The following is an 18,100-nucleotide window of genomic DNA, read 5'->3' on the forward strand; positions in this document are numbered from 1 at the left end:
GTGCAGGTGCTGTTGGATTTCTCTGCTGCAATTGGTGGGTGGATACTTAGTATCTTTACCCCTTTTCAGGGATACCTCATGATTTACAAGGAATTGAGAGCAGTGATGACTTGAGTAAGAATGGCCCCCATAGGCTCAAATATTTGAATGTTTAGTCACCAGCAAGTGGAACCATTTGAAAGGATTAGAAGGTCTAGGAGGCGTGGCCTTGCTGGAGGAGATGTGTCACTGAGGGTGCATTTTGAGATTTCAAAATCCTGTATTAAGCCCAAGTGCACAGTCTCTCTCTCCCTCTCCCTCTCCATCCTCTCTCTCTCTCTCTCTCTCTCTCTCTCTCTCTCTCTCTCTCTCTCTCTCTTTCTCTCTCTCTGTATAGAAACACTTCATGGTGCTAAAATCAAAGTTTGTAAAGCCTGTAGCTACAGACCCAAGGGCACAGGCCAATGCTCAAAATGGCAGAAAGGCAGCAGAGCTCTGAGGCTTGCAGGACACTGACTTAGCAAGCTTTGCACCTGGACCTTGGCCTTGGGTTTTCTATTGTCAAAGCTGTTGTCGTATCAGCTACAAGGGATGGGGGTGGAGGAGATACAGGTAGGACATGGATCCCAATTTTGCTAATGCTATTTGCAGAATCCAGAAACTTTAATGTAGTCAGGGATCGGTAGGTGTTGGGGAAAGATTCAGATGTGCGTTCTGCAGTGTTGTGGACATCAAGTTTGGCCACTAAAACCTCAACATTTCCAGCTTCATGAAACTCTGTGGCTCTTACACATGAAGCTTCAGGACTCCTTGCGCCCATTTTCTCACATCATCTTCATTTGCAATCTTAAAGGCAGACAGAGCAGATGCCATTCATTCTGTATTTTTGAGGAGAAAACTAGGACGTGGGCTTAAATTACTTGGCACATCTCTCAGCTAATTAAAGCGGTTTGGTTGTGTGACCCTGCTCCAGTTTAATTTCTTCTGTGCTACATTGCTGACTCTAAATGCTGGCAAACCAATCTGTTAAAAAACAGAACCCAGAGCCACGGGTTCATGCTGAGGAGAGCAAAGGGGGTAAAATGTCTGTCCTTTCGGCCCTCACAGGAAGACCTCACTGGCATCCTCAGGACCACGCTGTGTCTGTCGTGTTCTGTGTTCCGTAGATGAGGGGCCTTTGTCCAAAGCTGCCCTTTGGTTCTTTAGTCTCTTTAGAGAAACTCTGAAGCAAAATCAAATGAGGGGGCATTTTGGTTAAGCCTTGAAATGATCCCTGTGAAGTTATGTGGGGCATCTTACACCGAAGGAAGACAGGAGCTTGCATGGGATCCAGCCTCCCAGAGGAAGGGTCTGCTGGATCTGGAGACCCTGACACAATTCCAGGCTCCACCCTGGGCCCTGGCTGTAGTTACAGTCTACTCTTCCTATCTTGCCAGCAATATTTGCTCTGGCTTTCTCTGCTGCTTTCCTAACTTGCTCCCTTCTGCCCTTGACTAGCTTCCACTAAGTCACCAGGAAAAGGCAGTTAACAGAAGGAACGAAGAAGCAATGGGTAGAGAGAGACACCACATGGCTGCAATATCCAAGCGAACAAGTTAGCTCCACTACCTCTTTTCATTGCTGTGGGAGAGAGGGCTGTGTGACCCAGTCCCTTCACAGGTAGGGTCTTAGGGACTGCACCACTGGCTGAGGCGATCTATATATCTATCTTCCATGGGAAAAACAGATAAGATGACAAGATAGTAGGGCACACCAGACTAAAACCCAGGATGTTTGACCTGGTCTTCCATCTACTGGGGCAGTTCCTGTGGAAAGGGATAAGGAAATCTTCTGCCTGTGTTCTAATTCCAACTTTCTCTCCCAGGAGACTCAACATTTGTCACACACAGGGATGACAAGGGTGGACTTGTTTCTCATGATCAGTGCTCTGGGTTATAGCTGGGTGTGGCAGGAACTTTGTCATACCCTGGTTTCTTTCGTTACCATGATCATCATCATCTTCTTCTTCTTCCTCCTCGTCCTCCTCTTCCTCCTCCTCTTCTTCCTCTTCCTCCTCCCCTTCTTCTTCCTCCTCCTCTTCCTCCTCATCCTCCTCTTCCTCTTCCTCCTCTTCTTCCTCTTCCTCCTCCTCTTCCTCTTCCTCATCCTCCTCTTCTTCCTCTTCCTCCTTCTTGATATTTTTTTTTCTATTGGTGTTTTGCCTGTGTGTATGTCTGTATGAGGGTGTTGGATCCCTTGGAACTGTAGTTACAGACAGTTGTGAGCTGGCAGGTGAGCATTGGGAATTGAACCCAGGTCCTCTGGAAGAGCAGCTAGTGCTCTTAACTGCCGGACAATCTCTCCAGCCCCCCTGGTTAATTTTTACTGTCAATGTGACACAGTCAAAAGTCACCTCAGGAGAGATCTTGACTGAAGAATTGTTCAGGTTGGCCTGACCAATGATTAATGTGGAAGGCCTGGCTCGCCCACTTTGTGGAAAACCAACCTGAGGCTGCACAAGATCGGTAGGCTGAGCACAGGTTGGAGAGCAAGCCAGTGAGCAGAATTTCCCCACGGTTTATGCTTCAAGTTCCTTCTCTGCTTGAGTTCCTGTCCTACCCAGAAAGTCTAAGCCAAATAAACCTCACGTTGCTTTGGGTCATGGTGTTTACCACAGCAGCAGAGAACAAAGCAGAGTAAGAACTCCATGAGAACCGGCACAGGAGAGGCTAGACAATTGTAGGGAGTTTTATGCCTGACCTACTATGGCTCTAACACATCGTTATTGTTTTTCCTTTTTAAAAGAAAGATACATCAAAAGTAGGTTAAAAAAAAAAAACTTAAGAATGTCTAGGCTATATTAGTGACTCTTGTGTCACTGTAACCAGAATGCGTGGTGAGGGAAGATTGGTTTTGGCTCATGGCCTTGGTCCACCATGCTTGGCACAGTGGTGGTCCAGATGACAGCAGTGGATGCCGGTGCTGGAAGCTGCTCACGTCATAACTGACTAGGGAGCCGAGAGAGTGACAGGAATCAGGATCCCGGAGAACTCTTTGAAGCCCATCTCCAGGGAGCTGCTGCAGCCAACTGGGACCCCTCCCTAAAAGTTTTACAGCCTTCCCTAGTAACCTCACAGTCTGGGGACCATGGTTCAAAACATGAACCTGTGGGGGGACACTTCAGTTTCAAATCATAACCAATACGTTCTAATTTGTGCACAGACCCTTGACAGGTCCCAAGAGCTGCACTCTCTCCTCCTGATTTCTGAAACCTTCAGAGAAAGGGCCATGGTTGAATCTAAGAACGGTGAGGGAGACCTTCTCTTCCACCTTTCCCCTTTACGTCAAAGGAGTCCACAGACACTGTGAACCCAAATGAACGTGAAATCGAATAGGGTTTGGCGCCTGGGTGGAATTAGACTATTTTTAGATGAACTATTTAGATGACTATTTTTAATACCGTCCCTACCTGCTTTGCATCCATATTTTTAATGCTTCTCTGAGTCTCCCATTTGTCAACATTCTGTTTTAATTCATCCCGAGCTTCTGTCGAAGGTGTGACATGGGCACGCAGTGCCTTCCGAGTCTTTGTGTGACCAGTTTCTGGCCACAGACCAACTCCCTTATTGGTGGATCCGTTAGGATTTTAGCTTGCTAATTAACTGTGCCAAACTTCCTGTTTTAACAGCTCTGCTGTATGTTATCCCCAAAGTAAGATCACGATGGGTATCCTGTGCTCTGTAAAGGCTTCAAAACTTAAAAAAAAAAAGTTTAAAATTATGTTCCCGTGTGCCTATGTATATAAGCATGTGAATGCATGTGTCCACAGATGCCAGGGACCAGCTTCTTGGAGCTGGAGTTGAAGCTGCTTGCAAGCTACCAGATGTGGGTGTTGGGAACTGAACTCAGGTCCTCTGCAAGAGCAGCATGTGCTCTTAACCACTGAGCCATCCTTCCAGCCCCAGTACAAAATGGAGGGGTGGCTGAAACTCAGCCCTTCGGTAGCACCTTTTTTCCCTTTCTGTACTTCAGTCACTGCATTGTCCCCTGACCCTTGGCCACCAAGGTCATCCATCATACTGCACATCCCCAGGCTCTCCCCTCTGGCTCACTACCCACACTGCCCCACAAAGATGCTCTTTTCAAGTTGAGTTCTGGGGAAATGGCAGGTTTAAGTCACAAGGAAGGGAGAAGGGATTGGACGACCATTTAGAAACATCGGCAGACTGCCCGGAGCGAAATATTAGGGGGGAGGGAGGCAGAGAGACTTTTGTGGGATTCCAGCTGTGTGGGATTGGTCCTGGAGATCATCTCATTCCTATTCAATCTTTCATCTGGGCTAAGAAAGGCAGAGATGCATTCTAGCTGGAGAAATCAGAGCCCTCTCCAGTGCTTACCAGAGGCAAGTGCAACCAGTGTCCCTCTCCCATAAATATTATACACCGGGGACTCTGTGCTGTGTCCCTTTCTGCCTCGGAAGAACTGCTCCCTCGTTGCCCCTCACCTCACTCCGTTTTGGGGGGCTGCATCCAAAGGGAAGACTTTAATGGTACCACCTGCATTGCCATCTAAGTCTATCCCTATTTCTTGACAATCACCTGGGAATCTGATCTTCAGTCTGAGAATCCAGAACACATCTTTCTCCCTACCACTGTCTCTAAAGCTGATCTTTTCTCTGCCTGAAATGCTTTCTCTTACTGTGGCATCTCCTTCTTCCTGTACAGTATTACACACACACACACACACACACACACACACACACACACACACACATGCCCCTGCTGAGTCCAATTAGTGATGCTCAGATGTATGTATGTTTAGGGCTGACTGCTTGAGATTGGATAACCTGAGGGGGTGTGGCTCACCCCCAGAGACAGCTGATTCTCCCTCTCTTAGCTTTATTGATCATCTGTAGCTCTAGATTTAGGGGCGAGACCTTGTGAAATTTCCCCCACCCGTGTTGCCATGTCAACTGATGTTGCTACGATGTGGGTCTTGTCTAAGCAGCTATATTATCGAGATGTCATGGCTGCGCTGTCCCTGTAGTGTGGACACTCCCAGCAGGCATCCCGGAACTCTGGTTCTTGTGATTGTTCTGACCCCTCTTTTGCAAGTTCTCTTATCCTTAGAGGAGGGGTTGGAGCAGGGTGTTGTGACCAGCTCTGGGTCTCTGTAATCGGCTCATCTTAGATGAGGAGAGCTGTACTTACTTGTGGTATAAGAAGAAGTACTTAGAATGCAGTTGGAAATTCTACTGACTTAGGAAAACGGCAGCACTGGGTTCTTTTTATCACAAAATCCTTGGTACTCAATGGAGATGATGCTGATGGAATGAACCAAGACAGTTTGCCTTGTTCCCAAACCAACACCTGATAAGCACCGTGACTGCACTATTTCGAGGTGGGCTTAGTGCCTCGGAGTCCCTGGAACTGCATGGGTGGGATTTGCACCCCTGACACAGAGACAGTTGCTTGTTGCTCTGCACCAGATCGCTCTCTCTCTCTCTCTCTCTCTCTCTCTCTCTCTCTCTCTCTCTCACACACACACACACACACACATACACATACATACATGCATACATACACACATACACACACACACACACACACACACACACACACACACACACACACACACACACACACACACACACACACACACACACGGCCTCCTCTGGCCATTCCTGTGGAAGAGCAACCGCTCACTTCTGCAACCTTTTTTTCCTCCTGCCTGGGTTTCTCTTCCTTTTGCCTTGTGGCCACCCATGCACTGCCTGCCTGTTCCTTTACCGTTGGAATATAACTTCCACCAGTGCAGACATTTTCTGTTTTATTTCGTGCTGCATGGCTTGTGCCTGGGTGCAGAGCTCAGTGCACAGTAGGTGCATGCATATGTGAACTGAGTGAATTAATGTGCTCAGAGAATAATTTATGTCAAAGGAGGACAATGCTGTGCCTTTCGGTTTCTCAGAATCTCTCTCTCTCTCTCTCTCTCTCTCTCTCTCTCTCTCTCTCTCTCCCTCCTTCACTCCCTCCCTCCCTCTCTCTCTCTCTGGTTTTTCAAGACAGGGTTTCTCTGTAGAGTTCATATTTATTCTCAATGTCATAGGACTCATTAAATAATATTCTGGGCACGGCAGTCCAAGCTGATTATTGAGGTAGGGGCAGGGGCAGGGGGGCAAGGGCATAGAGGGGAGGGGCAGAAGCCATGAATTCAAGGTTGTCCTAGGGTATGTAGCAAGTTTCAGGTCATCATGGTTTGCATAATACTCTGCTTGGAAAAAGAAAGAAAGGGGGCTGGGGATTTAGCTCAGTGGTAGAGCGCTTGCCTAGGGAAGCGCAAGGCCCTGGGTTCGGTCCCCAGCTCCGGAAAAAAGAACCAAAAAAAAAAAAAAAAAAAAAAAAAGAGAAAAGAAAGAGAAAGAAAGAGAGAAAGAAAGAGAGAAAGAAAGAAAGGAAGGAAGGAAGAAAGAAAGAGACAGACAGAGTACTGTCAGGGAGCAGAGCTCACTGGGTGAACAACGGTGTTTGAAAGGGTTGGTGGGATGGTGGCTCCGTGGGCGAAGGCACTTTACATCAAGCCTGTCGATTTGAGTTTGATGAGCCCACATGGTAAAGGCCAGAACTGACTCCTCCATGCGGTCCTCTCACTCCTCTGTGGAACACTCAGGTGCACACTCACTCACACACAAGTAAATAAACGTAAAGGAGAGGTTAACAGCAAGGGCGGCTTAGAGAGTTCCCCAGCGTGAACACAGCCCTCTTCACCCTCCAGCAATATAAAAAAACAAAAACAACAACACATTTTCATAAAGATTTCCAGCCTGTCTGTGCTGCGATAGAAGGCCAGAGTGAACAAAGAAAAATGAAGTCTAATAACTCGGAAATCTCTCTCCGCCACACCACTGTAGTCTTTTGATCCTGGCAGCGCGATCTCCGTGCTGAATTCTTTCAAACCAACTGCATGGAGTTAGACAGAAGGGCAAGCTCTAAGCTAGATTTGTATTTTAAGAAGCATTTGTAAGGGTTCTGTAGCAGCTCACAAAGCATCAGTCCAGACTCACGAGAGTCTCGCAGGTACCTGTGGACCTGGGTCTCTGGACTCCCCTCAGCTCCAGGGTTGGGAGCGAGCTACCTCCTCTCCTTGGGCCTAGTTTTGATTGGCAGGATAGGGAGGGAGTTGGTGAGGCCGATCTTCTAGTCTTTCCACTCACAATGTTCTGTGACTATGCATTTTGACAGAGCTTTTCAATTTGTCCTGATTAACAATCAGACTCAATTAAACAGGATATTAAATGACTTGACCGTCCTGGATAATTGGATCTTTACTCGAATGGCCTCTGGGGTTTTCGTTTGTTTGTAATAAATTACATTAAAAAAATAAAACTTTTTTTTTTTTAGTAAGTGTGTGTTTATTTATTTATTCCTGCAAAGAAAGTAAAAAGCAGCAAGCCACTGACACGGCTGTTTAGTTAGAGGAATTTACTTAAGGCGGAGTTTCCAAAGTATTTTAAACAGTGACTCAGAGTTTTAAAAAGTAATGTAAACCTTCACAAGAGAGGCCTCAGTCAGGGAGCGCCTGCCTTGCAGGATCGAGAGTTTGATATGGAAATTATGGTAAGATCTTGAGCATAGGAATTCTAGCTTGTCGGTGAGGGAAGCAAAAGCCTGAGGCTCGCTGGGATTGGCTGGGTATCCAGCCCAGCCCAATGCTCAAGTTCCAGGCCAAGGAGAGACCCTGTCTCAAAAATTAGGTCGATGGCATTTCTGCAGATGATACCCAAGCTTTTCCTACACACACACACACACACACTCCACACCACACAAAGAGTAAATACAAGTGAATCTGGAGGATATTGTATTAAGTGAAGCAAATCAGACACAGAATAACGAATACCTTAAATACTCTTATAGGTGGACTCTTAAAAAGTGACTGACATAGAGGGTAGAATAGTGAACATGGGCTGGGTGGGTGTGGGTGTTAGGGTTTCCACCAGAGAGGAGGAATAGTTCAAGGTCGGATTGTGCAACCTGATGAATTTAGTTAGTAGCTGCATGAATTGATTTGTCTTCAGACTTAGTCTTGACAAATGGTCAAACTTTGCTTTTGACTTGGGGTCCCCCGCCCCAGACCCCCAGGAAGCTGGGATTTGGATTTACCTATCTGTTCCTGTACTCCTTGGCTTGGCAGGCAAGCAAGGTGCAGAGGGGCTTCAACTAGGCAAAGGCTTCGGGAGAGCGCTTTCTTTCCAGGGAGGGTTACAGCTCTCACAGGACAGATGCTCTCAGGCGATGGAGTAATTCTCACACACCTTTATTCCTTCTGCATAGGATCTTATATACAGTTTTGGGGTGGGTTGGGGTCTGACAGAAGATGCTTCCTATTGGCTTGTCCTGAGATGTTAGGGATGCCTCATCTGCATGTGGAGGGTCTTGGTGGTACTGCTCCTCTGTGACTGATGGTCATGACCCTCTCCATGGGGTGCTGTGACTGGTCATGTGACCTGGTCAGAAGCAGGTGACGCTCCTACTGTCCCTTGTGAGTTTCAGGGCTTCCAGCCTGTTCAATCTTATCAGATTTCCCAGCAAAGTCCATTGCCCCACATATCCTAACATCCCTGGCTGTCCTGGAACTCATACAGACCAGGCTGGCTTTGAACTTACAGAGATCTGCCTGCTTCTGAGTGTTGGGATTAGAGGTGTGCACCACCACTTTCAGCTTCAGATGGTCGGTTCTGATTCTTCTTTAAAACATGCATCTCGGGGCTGGGGAAAAACGCTTACCTAGGGAAGCCCAAGGCCCTGGGTTGTCCCCAGCTCCGAAAAAAGAACCAAAAAAAAAAAAAAAAAAAAAAAAAAAACATGCATCTATGTCCTGTTATGTACTTTTTTGGGGGTGTGATTTATTTCACGATGAAAAGAATTAAAAATATTCTTAGCCGAAGCCAGCTCTTGCTGAGACCCCAACAAAAAGGAGAGGAGTCTTGTGTACCGTCAGAAGACTTAGACCTTTGGGAGAATGATGCCTTAATAGTCTTGAACTGTGTGTGCAGCAGGGATTGAGGAGAGGACTTTTCTCTCCTGAGTGCCCCCTCCCTCTCCCGGGCGTCATCAGCAGGACTGGTGGGCGTGGACCTGCTGAGACCACATAGTGTACGTGTCCATTCTAACGCTCTTACACTGCGTACCACAACCTTCAGGGCTCGTTTTTCTGAGTTGCTACCATATACTCCGTTTCGTCAAGCTTTTCCATATGTCAACGTAGGATTCAATCATCCCAACTTTCCAAGTTTTTCACTCCCTATTTGTGCACCAGCCTATTTGGAGTTAAAAATGTGAGAACCATTTTGGACAGCGTAGGGCGCTAACAGAGTTTCTGGAGCGAGGTCCCTGGGAGTCTGATTACCTTTTTAGGGAAGGCTTCTCATTGGCCTGCTAAGGTTTACTTTAAATTTCAGTTGGTTTGCAAACACATTCTTCTTTGACAGGCTTAGCTTGAAATGCTTGAATTCACTCCGCTCTGAACAAATACACTGCCTTTTCCCAGTCCTGCGTGTTAGGTGGTTTTGCAAGCCTGAGAGTTCCCTCTCTGACATCCCATCAGATGACAGAATACATGAGAAGGCCAGGCTGCCCTTCCCCACCCCTCCAGCCTCTGAGAATTTCCCCTTTAAAGGGAATTGCTGGAGGGATACTGTGCGCTAATACCCTACCATCTCCTCATTTCCTCAGACGTTTTGCATGAATTTTCATTTTTGTCTTGGAGGAATTAGAAATCAGCAGGAGTAAACTCCACTCCACATTCGTTGATTGGCTTAACCGTGAACACCAGACTCTCGCAAAACCAGTTCTCGACAACAGAAGGCCTCACAAGCTCAAAGTCTACCTAACATAATCACTTCCTGGTTTAGGAGGGGCAGAGAGCGCAGAGAAACGGGACAAACTCACGTGTCAGGGAGTAGATCTGTATGGAGAAGGCAGGGGGCCTGGGCTCCTGGCTCCGGAGCCCTGTGTGCGTGCCCTCCTGTCTCTTCTTTTTTGAGTCCATACAAAGGCAGACACAGATGTGCCTTGGGAAGAGAGGCTGGTCTGCCATCCCATTCCCCAGCTGTGTCTTGCGTACCTAGTGGCCACTGCTTGCCTTTCTTTTGATGCTGGGCCCATCCTAGAGACGGTAGAGCATCTGCTATTATTCTGTTCTTTTGCCCTTCTACCTAGCTTCCACATTGGGCTCTATCCTGGTAGAGAGTGGAGGAAAGCCATGACCCCAGGTACTGTGGTAGTTCAGTGGGGTAGGCTTTGAGCCAAGCCAGTATCTTGGTGGCAGGTACTAGTCAGGGTGAGGAGAGGAGCCAGACTGGGAAGTTCACTGGGTGCAGTGAGGTTACTCAGTGCCTAATCCCTCTCTTGTGCAAGCTGGGGACAGATTCTGGGCTAAGACAGGGGGTGGAAGAATTGGTTTTTAGATGAGGGTAGCGAGGATGTATTCGTTTTCTTGTAGCTGTGATGAAACACCCTTCTAACACAACTTAACAAGGAAGTTTATTTCGTCTCATGGTTTGAGTGAAGGCATGGAGGTAGGAGTGGGAGGTGTCTGGCCACATCACCCCTGTAGTCAGGGCATAGGGAAAAGGGGATGTTTGAGCTTCATTCCTTTCTGTCACTTTACTGAGTCAGACCCTACCTGATGAGGCACCAGGAACAGGGCCAGCCACATCCAGGGTGGATTTGTCCACCTCAGCTAATCTCTGGTAATTCTTTACAGACAAGCCCAGAGATGTGTCTCTTAGGTTGGCTCCAAAGCCCACCAGACTGACAGTCAAGGGGAAGCACCAGGGACGGGAAATGATGGGAGTCTTGACCCAGCGCGTGACGTCCGTGGGCATGGGAAGCTCAGGCAAGGCTTAGAAATAATTGCAATGGGGCCTGGCAGGGGGTGCAGAGCCTAGCGTCAGGGTTCACACAGAAGTGGGAAACTGCACACTTTGCAGTAGTGTACCCTGGTCAAAGGCAATGCACGACGGTCTGGGGCAGGCTAGATCTGGATGTTAAGCATTAGAGAAAGGCATGGGGTTGATGCCCTTCACAGACTTGCCTGGATCTTGTCTAGGAGGGTTTCAGGGGAGGTTGGGAGGGGCACAAATGCTTAACTGTGTATTTATGTGAGCTGGAGTGATAAAGGCAAGGGAATGGGTAGTCAACTGGCAACTAGATTAGAAAATGCTAGAGAGACTGTATCAAGCCAGACACGGCGGTGCATACCTGTACGATTGGGGGGTGGGGGTTGGGTATGGAGATGGGGACAGGGACGGGGACACTGCCTTAAGCTCACTGTGTAGTATGACTCTCTCTCTGTGTCTGTCTCTCTCTCTCACCGAACAATGCTGTATCACAGATTATACAGCAGATTATAGGGTAAACTACAGTACTGCACTATGGTTCCACACAGGCAGAATTTGCCTGAGTCATTTAGCATAGGGAAAGGAGATGGGAGGAACAGGAAGGGAGCTGATGGGAGAGTTTTGCATAAAGAAGGTTTTCAGGTTTTCTGATCCCATCTCCCAGTACGGGGGATGGGGGTGGGGATGGGGCGGTGACAATGAGTGAGCGAGTGCTTCACAGGGCATCAGTGGAACAGACCTCGTGGTTTGCTTTGCTTCCAAGCTAACTTGCTGGGACACTGGGTGGAAGAGAGACAGACACTCTAGGTCTCTGAGAGTGAGCGCAGTAGGGAGCATGACTGCATGTTGAGCCCTCCACCCTCGGCAAGCACACGAGGGCATTCTCCGAGGGCAGCCGGGGAGACTTGAGATTCCTTCCCAAACCTGGAACAATTGGGTAGAATTAATATTTATAAATAAATTCTGGCACGGGGCTGCCTCTCACCTCAATGGTTTATGGTCCCAAATGAAAGACACACACATGGCCTTTATATTTAAATACACCTTACGAAGCACAATAGCTGGGCCACTGCCTAACCTCCATGCTGCTAGAATCGACCTCCCACTGATAAATCCTAGTTACTACTTACTAATTTCTATGTTCCATCTTGGTTACTCTAGACCCAGTTGGTCAACCCTCTGGGCCGCGTCCTCTTGGCCCCCTCACATGGCGGCTCTGCTCCTCTCTTGCCCATACCTCAGCCATGGTGTGTCTCTCATATTCTCCTTCACACTGTCCTAAGGCATGGCCAGATCTCCTTCTTCCTCCTTCCTTGCGGCCCCAAGCCCGGGAATCCTAAAGCCCCGCCTCTTTCTCTTTTCCCCAGCTATTGGCTGCTGGCATTTTTATTTACCAATCAGAACCAGTTTGGAGCAGGTTCCCAGAAACTACGCGTAAACCCTCTCATTTAAATTAATTTGGGGCCATGCTCCTTGGCAGCTTGGTTAGCTGGGACTGGTGGGCAGGGGCCAGGAATGTTCCGGACGCACCTACTGTCTTCCTGTAGTCATGCCCACATCGCGAGAACTGTAGACACTGTAGTAATGGGAGTTAGCCAGTGTGATCTTCAAGGATCGCAGCCTTGAAGGAGGCTCCCTCCGGCACGACGAGCTTCCCCGCTCAGACCAGCTTCATAACCGCTTTGATAAATCCCACCCCCACTCTTTAATTTCACAGAAATCATCCGAGTCTGCAATTATCTCCTTCCTTTAGTTTGAGGGTTGGAGAGTTCCTTTGTCTGTATACAGAGGCAGATGTTAAGTATTTATTTTGGCTTTGTGGGACATACAGTCTCTGATAGAACTGTACGACCTGGCCATTGCCGCATGCAAGCAGACACAGACAAGTCTGAAATCAATGAACGGGACTGGATTCCAATACAGTTGTATTGTAGAAACAAAAATCTTTATGTAGTTTTTTTTTTTTAACAAGTCATGAAAGTTTTCTTTTTTTGCTTCTTCCCGCACGAACTGCAAAATGAACACTTAAAATATTTTTAAAATTATGTGTATATGTGTGCACAGTGTGTGCATGTGTGCATGTGTGTGTGTTATGCATGTGTATATATGGGTCTGTGTGTATTTGTGTTTATATATATGTGTTATGCATATGTGTATGTGTACATGTTTGTGGATGTATGTGTTATGCATGTGTGTATGTGTACATGTGTGCATGTGTGTGTTATGCATATGTGCGGTGCCTGTGGAGGCCAGGAGAGTGCGTCAGATCCCTTGGAGACGGTATTTCAGAAGTTGTGAGCTGCTTAGCTGGGTGCTGGGAGTTCAACCCGGGTCCTAGCAGTGTGCACTCTTAACTGAGGAGTCACCACGCCGGCCCCCAAAGAACATTTAAACTTGCAGGATGCAAAGGTGGTCTGTGGACCATAATCAGCTAATTCCCACGATGAAGGGAATCTCGAATCGCTGTGTGCATCCCTAGTGCCTATAACACACCTGACGTGCTTATTAGGTATGAACTCAGGAGATATCTGCTGAAAGAGTAGAGTTCACTTTCTCTAAAGGAAGTCACAGTGCCAGCTCTCTCTCTCAGGTGTGGGGCAGTGAGCCGGCTCTCTCTCTCAGGTGTGGGGCAGTGAGCCTGCTCTCTCTCTCTCAGGTGTGGGGCAGTGAGCCTGCTCTCTCTCTCTCTCAGGTGCGGGGCAGTGAGCTGGCTCTCTCTTTCAGGTGTGGGGCAGTGAGCTGGCTCTCTCTCAGGTGTGGGGCAGTGAACCTGCTCTCTCAGGTGTGGGGCAGGGAGCCGGCTCTCTCTCTCAGGTGTGGGGCAGGGAGCCGGCTCTCTCTCTCAGGTGTGGGGCAGGGAGCCGGCTCTCTCTCTCAGGTGTGGGGCAGGGAGCCTGCTCTCTCTCTCAGGTGTGGGGCAGTGAGCCGGCTCTCTCTCTCTCAGGTGCGGGGCGAGTGCTCACACTGGGATGGTAGTGGGGCCACTGGAGAGCCAGGTGGTTGTGGTTCTTCTGTGCTCCTTCTTTCAAACCACGGCTTCAGCACCCCTGATATCGCACCCTGGTGCCATATGCCGGGTTTTGGAATGGGGAACTCACCTAAGCAGTAAGCTAACGGATGGGGTAGACTTTGTACAGTGATCTGTCAGCACGGTTAAGTGCAGCAGTGTCACACTAATCCCTCAGATATTTTACCTTGTCAAGTGGGGACCATGCCATGCCTGTCTACCTTGGTGGCAGGCAAAGAATGGTTGGGGGTATTTTTCAGACTGGACATTTTCTGTTTTTGATCTTGTTCTATATGGACAGGTTAAACTCATAATAGTAGGCATTACAAGTACCACCAAGTTTTGCCTTTGGGTATTTCTTTCTTTTTTTTTTTTTAATGTTTATTTATTTATTGTATAAGAGTACACTGTTGCTGTCTTTAGACACACCAGAAGAGGGCATCAGGTCCCATTACAGATGGTTGTGAGTCACCATGTGGTTGCTGGGAATTGAACTCAGGACCTCTGGAAGAGCAGTCAGTGCTCTTAACCACTGAGCCATCTCTCCAGCACAGGCATTTTCTTATAATCAAAATGAGTTTTACAAAAACGCCATAGAAACTGACACCTAATGTGAGTTTTTTTTTTTTAAACAACAAAACCAAATCAAACCCTGACTATCCTTCAAAGCCAGCTGGGGTTGGTATGTGTCTCAGCCCCACCTCTGCCAACACCTACCCTTGGTTTCATCTTAAGCTGTGTTGATAACTATCCCCTTTCCTGTGTCTTGTGATTCATTCCCACACTGTGCTCTCACCTGGCCTCCAGCTTACCCTGTTCTTCAGGCTGTGTGGTTAACCACAAACCACCCGGCATACCAGCGAGTCAGCGTGGGCTCTTCCTCTGCGGATCAGCAGATGGGTTTCTCCCGAAGCCTGGAGCACGTGTACAATTACATGTTGAAGGCTCCAGCTGAGACCTTGGCTCTGGGCCAGTACCACCGGAGTTCCCCCTCAGGCCTTTGGGTGCTGTCCCTACAAGCAGCAGCAACTAGCTGAAGACCGCAGGGAGTAGCTCCAACCCCAACGCTTTCCCACTGCTTTCCCACAGCTGCCCAAGCCTTGCCCAGCCCAAGGGTGTGGCATCCCAGGGGGTGGGCAGTTGACAAGGCCTCTTGAGAATTCCTTCAGAAAGCCTGTTAGCTGATGGGTCTTGATTAGTTTAGAAAATGTAATGTATGGAGTGGCAAGTTGACAAATATTAATGAGCACAAGTCTGTGAGTTTTCCATCCCAAAGCTAAACACCAGCAGACACTTCGGAAAGCACGCTGAAGCCACTTTGGGCCCCTAATTTCCTAGACCCACAGCATCACGTCTCAGCCCTGTTTCGTCAGCTGTTTTGGCTTTACACAGTGCATCGTATGCACATGACAATTAAGAGGTTTTTATATTGTGGGCTTTTTTTTTTTTTAATTGCTATAGTAGATTTGATGGGCGTGGATAAGGTCTACTTAGTAAGCACTGAGTGTTGGGCATCAGGCTTGTTTCTGGGTTTCTGGAGAGATGAACTCCCTGGTCAAATGCACGTCTCACTGCTTCCTTAGGACACAGTTTTAGAAATGGAATTAATTAGGTCAAAGGCTTTGCACATTTTTTTAAGGTCAGATTGCCTTCTAAAGATGATCCAATTTTGTTTCTATCAACAGGGCAAAAAGTCCCTGGTCCCCAGGACCCTTGTCAGCGTATTATTAGACATGTAATGACTTTGAAATTGATTGGTTGAAACATATTTGAAAGCTCAGGAGGCTAAATGTTTCAATGTGTCTCTTAGCTACTTGTGTTTCTCTTGTGACTTTCCCTTTATACATATAAATAATTCTGTTTATTCTTTCCTTAATTATATGTTAGGCGGCTCATAGGTTCACAGTTTGTCTACCTTAGAGACACGTTTTCTTGAGAAGGAGGGCCAAGAAATATGAGACTGGGGGAAGAGCAGGTGGAAGAAGACAGAAAGTGTATGAGACAGGGGGATGTGAGGGTGGGTGTGAGACAGGGGGATGTGAGGGTGGGTGTGAGACAGGGGATGTGAGGGTGGGTGTGGGACAGGGGGATGTGAGGGTGGGTGTTTGAGGGAGGGTGTGGGAGAGTGGGGTGTGAGGGTGGGTGTGAGACAGGGGATGTGGAGGGTGGGTGTGAGACAGGGGGTTGTGGAGGGAGGGTGTGAGACAGGGGGATGTGAGGGTGGGTGTGAGAGTGGGGGATGTGAGGGTGGGTGTGAGAGTGGGGGTGTGAGGGTGGGTGTGAGAGTAGGGGATGTGAGGGTGGGTGTGAGACAGGGGGATGTGAGGGTGGGTGTTTGAGGGAGGGTGTGAGAGTGGGGGTGTGAGGGTGGGTGTGAGACAGGGGGATGTGAGAACTGTATCAGACAGTTAGGGTGACAGAAGCCCGGAGGTGAACTCTGGATCAGGTTGAAGAACAGTTGCTGAGACTCATGGGTAGTTGGGGAGAGCCCTGGTTCTCTGACTGTCAGCAGTCCTGTGCTGAAGCCCCGAGGGGCACACACTCTTCTGTACCCAGATGGCAGGTCCTGCTTCAGCGTTCCCAGCTGGGCAGCTTTGTGGCAGCCATGCTGTGTTCATAGAACTCACTCTTTGACAGGACAGAAGGTTTTTGCCTCACTCCCTCTCTTTGCTCAATAATGTTTTAAAACTTTCATTACATGTACACACACACACGCACACACACACACACACACACACACACACACACACACACACGCATACACGCAGCCAAGAGGGCACAATTATCTATCACTCTGTATCCTGTTCTCTTGTGACAGGAACTTTCACTCAACTTGGAGCTAGACTGGTGGCCGGCAAGCCAGCAACACTCCTGCCATCACTGTCTACTGCTCTGGGGTTAAAGGTGGGCACAGCCAACCCCAGCTTTCTTACCTGAGTGCTGGGGATTTGAACTCAGACCTTTGTATGCACCACCACCGCCTGACTGCTGACTTTCTTTCTTGTATCTCACTACCTGAGATTGGGTTATATGCCTACTGCTAGACCAAGACTCAGAGGAAAGTGGATTACTGTGACTGGTTTAGAGCAGTCCCCACTCAATCCCCAGAGCCACCTCTGTGTCACATAAACAGACTGGTTCTGTCAGCGAGGTTGAAGAGGTGGGTGGCCATTTGGTGTTTGTGACAAGACCAGTGTTTGTCACAAAATGTTGGCACCCCCCACCCTCTATTTATCTATTAGTGGGTGAGGGGAGACGGAAGGAAGAGCGAGGACAGAGTGACTGGACCACACAGCAGTTGCAGGGATTTGCAATCTTGTGAGGGGATGCACACCCAGGGACACAGCTGATACAGAATGGAGACAAGGACATAACCTCTATAGGAAGAGAAGAGAAGGAGAATATGTCTGGGCTGGATGTGTGAACACCTCTTTGGATTGCCCTCACCTGTGTGACTTTTGCCAAGTTTGTTAATCTCTAAGTCTGTGTCCTATGAACTGTAAGAGTGTTCTTTCAGTCAGGCGGAGGTGGACCACCCCTTTAATCCCAGCACTAGAGAGGCAGAGGCAGGCAGATATCTCAGTTGGAGGCCAGCTTGGTCTACAGAGAGAGCTCAGGACAGCCAGGGCTACTTGAAGAAACCTTGTCTTGGAAAAAAAAAAGTCTTTAGAAGTTAGTGAAGGAAAGAGTCCAGCAGTTCTATAATATAGAGTTAACATATAATTACTACACGCATAAACTCTAGCAATGCAGTTCCCTTATAATCCAAGAATTCCACCCCCAGGAATCCTCCCAAGAGAAACGAAAACATATGTCTGCACAAAACTTGTCCACAAACGCTCAAAGCAGTGATTATAACATTCCCAGAGTAGAAACAACCCAAATGTCCATCGGTGGGCGAGTGGATAAACAAAGAGCAGTGTGTCTACACTACAGAACACATTGGGAGTAAGAAGAAATGAATGAGTGTTGTCTACACTACAGAGCACATTGGGAGTAAGAAGAAATGAATGAGCGTCGTGCACTGCAGTCTCCGTGAAACTTGAGAACAACACAAAGGGCCACATGGTGCTTGAGACCATATCTGAAAATGTCAAGAACAGGCAAAGCTATAGAGTCAGATAATAGACTAGTGGTCGGTGCACCAAGGGAAGAGGTCTGGGATTTCTTTTTGGAGTGGTTTAAAAATAAAAATCCTGAAATTGGTCAGAGTGTGGTTGTACAACTTTGAATAT

Source organism: Rattus rattus, chromosome 7 (assembly GCF_011064425.1).
Source record: "Rattus rattus isolate New Zealand chromosome 7, Rrattus_CSIRO_v1, whole genome shotgun sequence".
Lineage (NCBI taxonomy): Eukaryota > Metazoa > Chordata > Mammalia > Rodentia > Muridae > Rattus > Rattus rattus.